Source organism: Pleurodeles waltl, chromosome 11 (genome assembly GCF_031143425.1).
Source record: "Pleurodeles waltl isolate 20211129_DDA chromosome 11, aPleWal1.hap1.20221129, whole genome shotgun sequence".
Classification (NCBI taxonomy): domain Eukaryota; kingdom Metazoa; phylum Chordata; class Amphibia; order Caudata; family Salamandridae; genus Pleurodeles; species Pleurodeles waltl.
Genome location: NC_090450.1, coordinates 270,459,521 through 270,471,705, shown reverse-complemented (window position 1 = coordinate 270,471,705; position 12,185 = coordinate 270,459,521). Strand labels below are relative to the sequence as shown.

The window sequence follows — 12,185 nt, the reverse complement described above, 5'->3', positions numbered from 1 at the left end:
ATGAAGTGTTCTTTAACAGCATCTAGTGAGGAACTTTTTAACCATTGCTGGCATAATTTCTTTACACCTTATGTTGTTGTTACTATACCCGAATGTTCTGATGATACATAGCAAGATTATGGCCTATTTGTTCTAAAACCCCCTGTGGTGTTTACAAAATGTGCACGACAACCATTTGTGTCCATTGGCCACAATAACCACCGCTAGGACGTGAAAGTGATGTGTCAACTGTTGCATTTTTGACCCATTTATCAAGCGATTTTCAGTTGCATTAATGTATTTTTGCCATTTGTAAATTGTGCAGGGGCAGGGATACTGGGTGCATCAAGTCCCTAATTTTTGCACGCAAACAACTTGTCTGTTGTACATCTTCATTGAAAAGTATCATTTGAACACATATCAGACATGCTCTAAGTAAAGATTCTGTTCCCCTTATTTGCCAATTTTTAGTTCCCAAAACACTTTTTGGGTCAATCGGCCTATTCATAGTCTTCCATGGCCAACCGGGAAACACAGGAATCGGAATAAACCAATTTTATATCAATCAATAAAATATGTTGCATTTCCATCATTGGCAATTTAAAATAATACGACCGAACATTTTTAACATTGTGCCCAGATAAACAAACTCCCCACAGGCGTAGTTGGACAATGTTCCCATTCTGTATAATTAAAAATAGTCTTTGGGGTACTTGTTCTGTGGCTGTAATGATTTCCATAATAACATTTTTGATTGATAAACATCTTCACTTTCAAATACAGTAAAATATTCTAATTCAGATAGCATAGAATCAACTGTTTTTACATCCCAATCATCAGAAACAATTCCAGGTGTTATTACATAATTCAAGGAAAGTTTAAATAGATATGGAATTTGAATAACCTCAGTCAGACAATATGTATCAAAGGGTACTTTATCTCAAACAATCCCATCAGGAATTGGTATAGCTGAAATGTTCACTAGGGATAAGTCTCTGCAGACCTTATTAGAGGAAAAACGTGTCTTTAGGACATCATCTACCAGTTCAACTGCAGAGTGTTCAGGAAGGTAATGACCATGTATTAGTAAGAAAAAGACGATGACAAACCCAATCCAAAGTAGAAAGGCAAGTACAGTCAATAATAGCCACAGATAGTTTAATGGAAAAATGAAATAGTTACTTTTGAGCCAATTTATCTGCTTATGTGCTCTTGACAGTCTTGTTGCAGATTAGTTGGTAAAAGTATCATTGATGTCGGCAAAGTATCCAGAAGCCATTCAGGCAAAAACTGGAGCTGTGTTTAGGAGAGGAGAACTGGCAGAAGTCTCCCTTGGTGGTCCATAGTAGACTATACCATCCATTGTATAGATTTTGAGTAGAATTGCTCAAAATTGTTGACATTGCTTGCCGCAGAAGAAGTTAACGGTAGAAATGAAAGGTCATTTTCCACCCTCCCTAAGCTCGAAGAGGTGTCAGCATTGCTGCTTAAAACCCGTAGAGGAACATCCTGGTCTGTAGTGAGCGGGTTTCGGGTACTACCCATGAGTCCTCTAGGTCTGCTGTGCAGGAACTGCATTGGTGTAGCTTGACAGTGTCAATGCAGAAAAGGTTATTTTATTTAGAACCAGACAGCGGTGGTAGAATGACAGTTCTGGTACTGTGTATTCCCAGGACTGAAACTCGTGCATGATAAGAAGGGCTTAACTCTTTTTTCACAGCAATCTCTTCATGCCTTAGGCCCCCAACTTTTGCAATCCAGCCGGTTGGTGTTATTGGTATATCCTGTATTCCTGAAGGAGGCAGCACTGGCAGATGCGTAGTAGTCACGGGACTGTTGTAAGTCCTGCAAAACAGTGACACATTTGTTTATGTCGAAAGGTGTATCTGTTGCTTCCATGCCAGGACCATCAAGATCTGGAACATACATTTGTTTTCCAAACAGGCATTCATATGGGGGTTATGCCCTCCCACTGACCTTCTGAGCAGATTATGAAGTGCTCTGAACTCTATACAGGTAATTAAGCCAACTACGACCCCTGCCTAATACTCTAGGGCCCATATTTATACTTTTTGACGCACAACTGCGCCAACACAGTTGTGCGTCAAAAATTTTACCACCGGCTAACGCCATTCCAACGCACCATGCGGGCACCTTATTAATGGAATGACGTTAGCCGGCGCTGCGGACTGGTGCGCGTAAAAAAAAATGACTCGCACCAGGCAGCGCCGGCGTATGGGAAAATGGGGGTGTGCGTAAAAAAATGCTGCAAGTCAGGTCTGAGGCAAAATTCAGGCCTCAAACCGGATTTGCACCATTTGTTTTGACGCCCAACCTCCATTGACATAACTCCTGTCTTAGCAAAGACAGGAGTCATGCCCCCTTGCCCAATGGCCATGCCCAGGGGACTTATGTCCCCTGGGGATGGTCATTGGGCATAGTGGCATGTAGGGGGGGCCCAAATCAGGCCCCCCATGCCACAAAAGAAATCGGATAAAAATACTTACCCGAACTTACCTTTACTTCCCTGGGATGGGTCCTTCCATCCTTGGGTGTCCTCCTGGGGTGGGTAAAGGTGGCAGGGGGTGTCCCTGGGGGCAGGGGAGGGCACCTCTGGGCTCCTTCCAAGCCCACAGGTCCCTTAACGCCTGCCCTGACCCAGGCGTTAAAAAACGGCGCCCATCAGGCTGTGCGCCGTTTTTTAAGGCCCATCCCCTCCTGTGCGTCAAAATGACGCCAGAGTATAAATAAGGGGCACAGGCCTTAAAGTCATTTTTTGGAAGGGAACGCCTACCTTGCATATAATTAACGCAAGGCTGGTTCCCCCTTCCAAAAAATGACGCACAGGGTGGAATTTTGACGCCCGCGGGGTCGGACGTCAAAGTATAAATATGGGGCAGGGTTTGCGCCGATTGTGCGTCAAAAAGTTTGACGCACATTCGGCACAAACAGAGTATAAATATGCCCCTAGCTGTTTAGGATTGCTTTAAATCCTAGATTATTCGCTCCACACTACATTGTTTCCCTTGGAATGATATGGAGACAAATAATACAGTCAGACTCCTAACGAAGCCAGGGTGTTCCTGAATTCTCTTAAAGCGAAAGCAGGGCCCTGGTCCGAATGGAAATCCCCAACTGCATATGTGCCGATAAAGACTTGCACATCTTTAATAGTTTGAGTGTCAGCCGAGCATTGTGACCATACCCATAGATTTTCGTAGTTTGGACTCTTGCTCTAGACAAGTGACTGATGGTTTAAGGATGACAGTACTTATGTTTGTAGGCGCATATGCCTATCTTACAACAAGTCGCAGCTGTCGTTCCAACACTTCCGGCTCACTAGCAGCACCTCACCAAAAATCCAAATAGTAAAAGGTGATTTGTGGCAGCCTTTACGCATGGACTCGACAGCATGACATCTCAGGGTGTGTCGTAGTTAAACGGAGATTACCCCTTTCCTACAGATACATCATGTCTCATTCAAACACAGGCAATAACGAAGATGCAGTAAAGTTTCAGGGGGTTATTACAACTTTGGAGGAGGTGTTAATCCGTCCCAAAAGTGACGGTAAAGTGACGGATATACCACCAGCCGTATTCCGAGTCCATTATATCCTATGGAACTCGTAATACGGCTGGTGGTATATCCGTCACATTTGGGACGGATTAACACCTCCTCCAAAGTTGTAATAACCCCCTCAATGTTTTTTATTTAACACAACTGCAATCTGTGCTATGTTGCATAGGCTGCAATGATTAGGATAATGAACAGTGCAAGAAACAGAATTGTAAAGACGAGTCATTATTACAAAGACCCCCACCATCTTGCAATAACATGAAAAGACATAAGGTGTGTAATATGTCCTAGTACCCTATCATAATGGGCCTAACCTCCTACCTAAAGGAGAGCTGGATATGTTAAACGTAATCTGCCAATGCCATGTCCATGAGAGGAGCCCCCAACCCTCGTTACCTTGGAATGAGGTCTCTATCTCAGACTCCGTAGGGACACGAAGACTGGGTCAGCGTCAAGACGATGTGCAGCATGGATATCAGCGATGGTGGCAATGCCCTCTGGTCGGAATCCCTCTGATTATCTGTCTAAAGTGTTATGTATTTATACAGATCTACTTGGACCCCTGACGTAGGTGTGTTCCCAAACAATAGATAACAGGCATGCTTGGGGCAGCAATTAATATAAACAATTCCCTCGAAAGCATAGAGAGGGAAAGTCCCTAAGAGTGACCACCTACTGTTTGTTTGTCTTTGCCACTTGATCTTGACGCCTTAACGCGGTGGCACTGATAATGCAAAGCATAACAAGTGGCCTAACTAAAAACAAGGCAGCCATCTTAAAGGAATTAAATAATTAAATGGGCTAAGACAGAGCAAGCTAAGTAGGTTAAAAGTCACTATGTGACGGGGGCACGAGTCTGCAAGCCGAAGGCTAAGCTAACTCCTGCTATCCCATTAAAACAAACTAGGATTCACTACACCCTCCCCATTGACGTAACCGGTATGACGAAGGTAAATGAATCCATACGCTAACATTGCTCTGGACTAAAAGCATAAAAACGAGCTAAAAAAACATTAAAAGATAGTAAAAATATAAGCAAAAAAATACATACAGAGAATGTCAACCATGACAAGCACAGCAGGCCAAAGTAAAGGCAATTTGAATGCATACTTTAATCGGGAGTGGCAAGCCTGTTCATCCAATAATTTGCTATAGTCATGATCTCGAAGAGTGTCATTGAAGTCACTAACCAAGGACCTCAAAAATTAGTTAACACCGTCAGAAGTTAGATCGATCACCGGGCGGGCAAACTGATCCACAGAGCAGCAGTGCGTGTCAGTCTCTTGTGCAGAGCCATCTGCAGCAGTGCCAGCATCCATGGTAGACATTAGAACGGAAGGCTCATAAGTGGCCTCGCAGAGCAACCTTAGTCTCAAGGGGCATGACCGTGAATGAACCCTCATTGGGGACATCAGCAGTTCGTGGTCCACAGGAGATGCTGGTACAACAGCAAGACACCCCATAGGCAGGTGTTCGAAGAGGCACCACACGCTGCGGAAAACTGTCTGTACGTACCAGAGAAGTGGCCGAAATGACAATAACCAATCACGCTCCAATTCCACCAGCAAGGTGCACTGAAGATCCGAACCATGCGCTCACGGCACAGTTTAGTTGAGGGGAGAGGCTCCATTGCTCTGGGTAGCTGGAAAGAAACAACCACTGCGAATCAGAAGAAATAGCAGTAGCAGTCCGCCAATCAATGCCAAAATAATCAGAAAACTACCAAACATGCTTGAAAAGAACGAATGGATGGCTGATGGGATGACTCCAAAAACAGTCTGGAAGATGGACACGAAACCAGACCCGACAGCCTTAAAGAAATGGACAATCCCAGTAGTGCTAGAAGCATTGAATATTCTGGATACCAGTTCTCCAAAGTGCTTGGGGAAGTTGGTATTTAATAGGGATTGTATCTCGGCTGATGATCTTGCTATCTGGAGAGCATACGTCTCTGGCGGATGTCAACGCGACCTGTTTTTGAAACAATAGCACCTTTAGGGGCATATTTATACTCCGTTTGCGCCGACTGTGCGTCAAAAAATTTGACGCACAATCAGCGCAAACGTTGCCCCATATTTAAACTCTGACGCCCGAGCCCGCGGACGACAAAATTCCGCCGTGTGCGTCATTTCTTGGATGCGGCAACCCGCCCTGCGTTAATGATATGCAGGGTAGGCGTTCCCATCCAAAAAACTACGCAAACGGCCATGTGTCGTATTTATGCTTCCGGGCAAAAATTACGCACGGCCGGGAGGTGGAGCCAGAAAATGACGCACCGCCCGATTTGCGTCAAAATTTAACGCCTGGGTCAGGGCAGGCATTAAAATGGGGCAAACACACCTGTATTTAATCAGAACACACAGAACAAGCAGCAGAGCAGCAGAGCAGCAGAGCAGCAACAGGGAGCCATGGAGGTGATTCTTATCCAGCGTGCACGCAGACGCAGAGCCCAGCAGCAACAACAGCAGCTACCACAACACCAGCAGGGACCCCAAAGGCAGCGCAGAAGGCAGGAGAGGATATTCCGCCCAAGAACAACCCTTCAGGGCCTCAGGGAACACGACATCATACAGAGGTACCGGTTGAACTGGCAGGCCATCCAGCAGCTGCTGCAAAACATTGAACAGCAGTTGGCCCCCACTTTGGTGACACCCCGCACCATACCAACAGAAACAAAGCTGCTTGCCGTACTTCACATGCTGGCAAGTGGCTCCTTTCAAACAACTGGTGCCCTGGTTGGCGGAATATCACAACCATCATTCTCTGCATTTCTGCCAAAAGTACTGGATGCCATCATTCGACTGACACCCCACTATATCTGCTTCCCTAACACACTGCAGAAGCAGCAGGAAACTAAACAGGGGTTCTACGCAATCAGTGGCTTCCCACACGTCCTTGGTGCAATCGACTGCACACATGTACGCCTTGTGCCACCTGCTGCGACTGAACACCTCTACCGCAACAGGAAGCACACACATTCTATCAACGTGCAGGCCATAGTTGATCACCAAGGAATGTTCACAAACATCATGGCTAAATATCCTGGGAGTGTCCATGACTCATTCATCTTCCGTCACTGCACCATCAACCAACACTTCCAGGATGGACGGTATGGCAATGGACTACTTGTTGGTAAGTACTAAAACCTACTTATTCACACACTGCACAGCAACCCTCTAGAACACACAACACATACACCACAACAGCAACATCTAGACAGGAACACACTGAGGTCCTGACATCACTAGCCATGTTACTTAAGTCACCATTGAACCTGTCACACATTGGAATTTACTGTACAGCCTAATGTGAAGACATTAATGAGTGTGGTAGCCGAAATGTCACCTTGCAAATTGTAAGTGTCCCAATGACCTTTACATTAATACATTGCCTAACTCTAAAGGTATGGGATGTCCAGGGTACTTTCATATGAACGTGCTAACAACACTTATAAATTAAACTCTACATTGAACTATCTACTCACCACCAAGTGAAGACACAAGGACACCTGTATCACAAGTCACAATGTTAGGGAGGGCACACTGCACTGAAAATCACAAAACATACTGATGACAAACTGTTAGCAGACAAACACGTGCTCAGCCAAGGTAAAAACACAATGCAGATGGTATAGCCTACAAGTATAGGATGTCACATCAGTACACAAAAGAGTCACAGACAACATAAGACAACTACTACCATGAACGTTCTACTCAATAATGCAAGCTACATCAACATTATCCCATTGTTTTTTTTCTTTCAGCTGATCAGGGGTATGGCATCCAGCCATGGCTAATGACACCATTTGGGAACCCGAGTACTGCTGCAGAGCGGGCATACAACGACGCCCATAAGAGCACACGCAGCATTGTCGAGCGGACCTTCGGCATCCTCAAGTCAAGGTTCCGCTGCCTCAACATCACTGGTGGTAGCCTACTATATTCCCCCGAGATGGTCTGTAGGATCATACTAACATGTGCAATATTGCACAACATTTGTGTCAAAAGGACCATTCCCCTCCTCGAACCAGACCCATACATGCCTGAAGATGAGGAAGAGGAGGATGCTGCCCTGCAACAGGAGGGGGAACAACCAAACACGGCTGCTGGAGTGCGTAGGCGCCAACAGATTGTAAATAATTTATTTTCATAATTATCACCATCACCACTTAATGCACTATTGTAAATAAACACTGATAACAAACACCACATCATGGTTTGGCCTATTCATTTCTGCCCACCTTTAGCTTTAAATATCAGAAGAAGAATGTTGTCTCATGGAGCAATAATGATATAACAATCAGGACACAGAAAAACACACAACAAATGTAATGCCCATCATACAATGGTCACATACACACACAATGTAAATGACTGACATCCTGTACAGTTCACCTTTGAAGGGCAATAGCTGAGGACCACACATATGACGCACAAACATGTAGGAAACATGGTTCATCGCAGCAGATGGCACACAACTAAAACACCATCACTCAACTAGGGGAAAACAGGCCTCATACATCAGGCAGTTGACATGCTTATGCTTCAGGAACAGGAATGTATTACCAGACTCTTGGCAGCAGTAATTCCAACTACTTACAATCTTTGCAATGACTATCTGTCACTAGAGTTACACATAAGCAGAACATACACAGCACAAGTGCCACACATATGACAAGCATCCAGCACATCACTACCCATCTAAATGTCAGCCCTTTTCTAAAAACATTACACACACATGCGGCTGGTCACACCCCACCTGTCTGAAGAGGTCCCTGGAATGCTGATATGTGTACCCTGAGATTCCCTCATCTACACACACACACACACTCACAAGAGTCATCCAGTGTGCCACACCCTTTCCTATGCCTACCATTGTCATAGTACCATCTCACTGCATGGAACTCAGCTCATATAATACACTGGCTTGGAGTTTATAAGGGCTGGTATCACCTGTAGATTGATTCTTGTGTGAAAGGTACTGTAGGCTAATTTTCAGCAAATCTCGTCCGACAGGACTAGTGAGACACTGATGGAGGCCACTCCAGTGATCCCCTCCATGCACACCCCCCAAATGTACATGCCCCGTCCCTGCTGATGCCTCCTACAGCATAGATGTTGGCATTTGGGCAATTACATCATTAAGCATTGCTACTAATGTTGCCGTGTAACACTTTATCAGGGTTCATGTGTCACCTTCAAGACAACACAGGACATACACAGTGTGACATGTCAACTGTCTACTCCTCCCTCTGACCAGTCCTAGTCAGACCACTGATCATGTAATTTGTGAAAGAGCTGGCTCTTGATTGACCCAGCATCCTGTCAGCCTGACTGGCTCCTGTCCATGGGTCACCCTAAAGATACCTGGGGTCCACCTATGGAGCACACGTGCTGTCCAAAACCTCTTGTACCTCAGAGACTAATTTGTCATTTGCCTCATCAATGTATACTCAAATACATAGTATAGCATCATCTGACTGTTATTTGTATCATATTTGTAACAGTGCCCTTGAATAGCTAAATCATGGCCCTTCCGTTGTCTGGGCCTCATTAATGCCTAAACTACAAAGTGTGACAGTGTACCTGGACCTTAGCGTTTGATGGTGTACGTGGCCTCCAGCCGAACTAGCAACCTCAGATAATGTCCATGAAAAGACAACACATATGAGGACCCTGACAGTTCACACGCTGAGTCACATTGTTCAAATAATAGGGATGAGTCGTGTGTGCTGAATACCAGCCATTTACTTCTGCACAGAGGCTATGATGTTTCCTTATACATTACCATCCACAGAGGCCAACTTGAGTACAAATGTTGCAATGACACATGCCGGATCCAGACACCTGAGACATTCTCTCACTCAGCACACCAAGGTTGCCCAGTTGAAAGTCTCATTACACGTCTACAGTGACAGGGTGGGACCATCCACGTGTAGGTTACCATGTCCTCAATGACTTTTCTCACATTTAGCTACAAACGATACTCATTAGATACACGATTAGCTGCCACTAACTCATGAGGAGACGTGGACGTTACAGTGACAACATACACCTTAACAGTTGATACTGGATCAAATATGGACCACACACATGTACATGTACCATCCAATCAACAAAATGGTTGCAAGCAGCCTACCACAGTAGTGTCCCAGTTGTAACCTAGCAGGAAGAATGAAACATGCCACTAAACCAGGTAATGCATAAAGAGCCACATACATCAACAACCTATTTGCTAACATGACATAAGGAACGTAGAGAATTTGCTATTAAATCAATGCTAATTGGTATGTCAGAATTCTCCAAAGAATCAATAGGGCAAACCTCAAATGGGCAAATGGGATTACAGATTAGCAAACAGGGAATCATACCCAATTTTCTTCCATGGGCCTGCTGCCAATGGTTTTGCATTACTGAATTTGGGCAAACCTTGGATAAAGTTGCAAGTCAGGGACAGCAAACTCCAGGGTGCTGGGGGCCTAAGTCCCCCTCTGCTGCACCCCAAATATACATTTTTTATGCACATGTGAAGCACACACATGCATAAGACGCATGTGTGCCCTACATGTCAATAGTGGAACACATTTTAGATAAATTAACTCGTAATTAGGACATGGTTACCCCCAAAAAAGGTTTAGGCGACAATTGCACTACCTAATTGGCCTTTCTGCAATTTGGAATAGCTTGATACATGTGGACACAATTTTGCTAAGGAATACATCCTGGTATCTCTTTCATATTTTGAAATTAGCAATAAAAAATTACCTACATACAGTATGTGCACAATTATGAGTAATATCCATTCTGGCCAATCATTACTATTGCACTGTGAATACCTTCTATACATCCTATAAGGGACATTTGCTATAGCTAACCCCAAAGTTTATCACTTAGCACCGTTTGGTCATGCCAAAATCCATTTCTCATGTGGACCAAAGAAATACATATTTGTCATAATGCGTCATATTTTCACGCATACAGCTTGTGCGTCATAATTTTTGACGCACTGGAGTGCAGATAATGCAGAGTCAAAAATATATTTCATAAATAGATATCACAATATCCTGCATAACATGGCCGCGTTTTTTTTCCATATTGCGTCATATTTCCACTCATACAGCTTGTGCGTCATATTTTTTGACACACAGGAGTGCAGATAATGCTGAGTCAAAAATATCTTTCAAAAATAGATATCATAATTTGCTGCAGCTTAATTTTCACCTCTAGAACTGTAAAATATGCCTCAAACAAATATTATATCCCAATTATGAAAAATATTTTGACTCTGCATTATTTGCACTCCTGTGCGTCAAAAAATATGACGTGCAAGATGTATGCGTGAAAATATGACGCATAATTGAAAAAAACGGCGCCCATTTTATGCAGGATGTGATGTAATAGGATATCCTGTTTACAGAATCTGTACAGTGGGTGGACTTTCACTTTCACTTTGCAGTCTCTGATTATTCTAGACTGTGTGGCTGTGTGCAAAGTGTTGTCCTGTGTATTAGTGCTTTTGTGTCAAGTGTGCCATCTCACTTGTTCTTTTGTCATCATTATCTTGTTGTAGAATACTGTCTGAGTCTGTATTGTATAGATTTGTCAAGTCCAGTGTTGTTTATATTGTCTGTGGGAGTCTGTTGTGGGTACTGTGAAATAGGGGATAGTTGGGCTCTTCTTTTTGTTAAGTTTTCTTTGTATTTCCCCACTCTAACTTTCCCCATTTCCCCCTTTTCCTTTTTTCTACTACTTTTTCCCCTTTTTCAGTGCTGAAATGCCTGGTAGGCCACGGCTTTTCAGGATGGGTGAGGAGGAATTGGGGGGGTTTATATGGCTTGTTTGCCATTTCCTCCCACTCATGCTGGAGGCTGGGGGTAGGGTGATACAGGGGTATGACACGGATGCCCGAAAAGTCCGGTGGGGGAAGGTGCGCCATCACTTGGTGCGGCTACATGGTAGCCAACGGAATGACCATCAATTGAAGCACCGCTGGGCTGATCTGATCTCCAGGGAGCAAGATCTGCTGGACCACCTGGGAATCAGGATTGGTGGCCATGTTGGTGAGTACAGATCATGTAATTGTGCACAATTTAAAGCTGTGTTGTGACATGTGATGATTGTTACCCAATCTGCCAGATAAGTAGCTGACTGTGTGTAATGCTAGGGAAACATACAGGGTAATTGATGCGCTATGTGAAGGATGACAAATGCTAGCAGTCAGGTAGCTCATGTTTTCAACACATACAGGTTGCTTGTAGCAGTATGTAATGTAGTGCCGCCTTTGTGTCAGACAAGCGACACATTAATGACGCAATCAGGACTCTACAGGTCACAATAGCCAGTGAAGTATGGATGAAGAAACATCATACCTACATATGTTGACGCTATAGCTAGACTGACATTTGTAAACCCTACATGATGCTGAAAATTAGTGCTGCCTTCACGTCAATTGAAGTTAGCAATGTGGCCCACACATATGTCACATGTGTGTCTAGTTGGTGTGTAGGGAAAATGTTCACGGAAGTGCCATGCCTTGTCGTGATAAGTGTGCTCCTTCACATTTAATTGTTACATGCCAGATTTGAGCATGAACCATATTTGTAAAGGACTCGGGTGCCCTCAGCTAACAT

The 12,185-nt window shown here is 44.2% G+C and overlaps 1 long non-coding RNA gene across 2 annotated transcripts in view; it reads right to left on the bottom strand.

Annotated features, from left to right (window-relative positions):
* Positions 1–1,586: 1,586 nt before the first annotated feature.
* LOC138265639 (uncharacterized) overlaps positions 1,587–12,185 on the bottom strand; it is a 136,688-nt gene continuing 126,089 nt past the window's right edge. The window contains exons 4-5 of one of the 2 annotated variants that reach the window (XR_011199391.1): positions 5,072–5,198; positions 1,587–1,824 (exon numbers count right to left, since the gene is read on the bottom strand). This is a non-coding gene — a long non-coding RNA (uncharacterized lncRNA). The remainder of the gene's footprint in view (positions 1,825–5,071; positions 5,199–12,185) is intronic. The other variant, XR_011199392.1, reaches the window with a different exon arrangement.